Source organism: Chiloscyllium punctatum, chromosome 36, assembly GCF_047496795.1.
Source record: "Chiloscyllium punctatum isolate Juve2018m chromosome 36, sChiPun1.3, whole genome shotgun sequence".
NCBI classification, from domain to species: Eukaryota; Metazoa; Chordata; class Chondrichthyes; order Orectolobiformes; family Hemiscylliidae; genus Chiloscyllium; species Chiloscyllium punctatum.
In genome coordinates this window covers 65,745,907-65,747,082 of record NC_092774.1, presented here as the reverse complement: position 1 = coordinate 65,747,082, position 1,176 = coordinate 65,745,907, and the positions used below count along the sequence as shown (strand labels likewise).

Genomic DNA, 1,176 nt, shown 5'->3' with positions numbered 1-1,176 from the left:
CACTGGGTTTATTGGGTCGGCAAAAGTGAGGACTGGAGATGCTGGAAGCCAGAGTTTAGATCAGAGTGGTGCTGGAAAAGCACAACAGATCAAGCAGCTTCCGAGGAGCAGGGAAATCAAAGTTTCGGGCAAAGGCCTTTCATCAGGAATAGAGGCAGGAAACCTCCAGGGTGGAGAGATAAATTGAGGGTGGGGGGTGTGCTGGGGCGAAGGTAGCAAAGTTTAAAATAGGTGAATGGTGGTGGGGATGGAGGTGACAAGTCAGAGAGGAGTGTGGAGCGGAAAGGTGAGAAGGGATCTTGGCAAGTTGGACAGGTCATGAGATCAGTGCTGAGCTGGAAGTCTGGAACTGAAGTAAAGCGGGGGGAGGGGAAATGAGGAAACTGGTGAAGTCCACATTGATGCCATGGGGTTGAAGTGTTCCGAGGCGGAAGATAAGGTGCTCTTCCTTCAGGCGTCGGCCGGGGAGGGAGTGGCTTTTAAGCAGGCCCAGGACGTGCATTTCCTTGGCAGAGTGGGGGGGGGGGGGTGGAGGTTGAAATGTTGGGCCACAGGCCGATGGGGTTGATTGGTGCGGGTGTCCCGGAGATATGACTTGACTCTCCAGTCTCCCCAATGTTGTAGAGATCGCATCAGGAGCAATGGATACAAAAAATTACATTGGTGGATATCCAGGTGAAAGTCTTCTTACGACCACGGCCCGAGTTCGATTCCCGGGCAACGAAGCAATTTTCAGTAGAGCTACCAACGAGCTTGCTTATCTCCCTGGTGGTCGAGTGGTTAGGATTCCGCGTTCTCACCGCTACGGCCCGGGTTCGATTCCCGGTCAGGGAAGCAACTTTCAGCGGGTCTGTTGGCTGCTGATTGTTCTTACATACACTGTACAGTTATTTATTGATCTTCATAGTTCCTGGGTGCTGCAGTGTGTCGTGGTTCGTTGAAATAGCATCCTGATGCAGATTTGTTTTTATGTGTAGGGATGATTGCTTCTGCAGTTAAGTTCTTGGTTCGCGTGTGTTGTTTTCCTGAAGATGCTGTTTTGAATTTACTATTGACTGTTCGCTCTACTGTGACATCTAGAAATATCACTTTGTTGTTGTTCTCCTCTTTTGTGAATTTTATGCCAGTAAGGAGATTGTTGATGGTGTTGTATGTTTCCTCTAATTTGTTTCATTT

The 1,176-nt window shown here is 49.2% G+C and overlaps 1 non-coding gene across 1 annotated transcript; it reads left to right on the top strand.

The window, feature by feature from the left end:
- The first annotated feature begins 762 nt into the window (after positions 1-762).
- On the top strand, positions 763-834 carry trnae-cuc (transfer RNA glutamic acid (anticodon CUC)). The gene has a single exon. It is a non-coding gene; the product is annotated as a tRNA-Glu (tRNA).
- Positions 835-1,176: the final 342 nt, after the last annotated feature.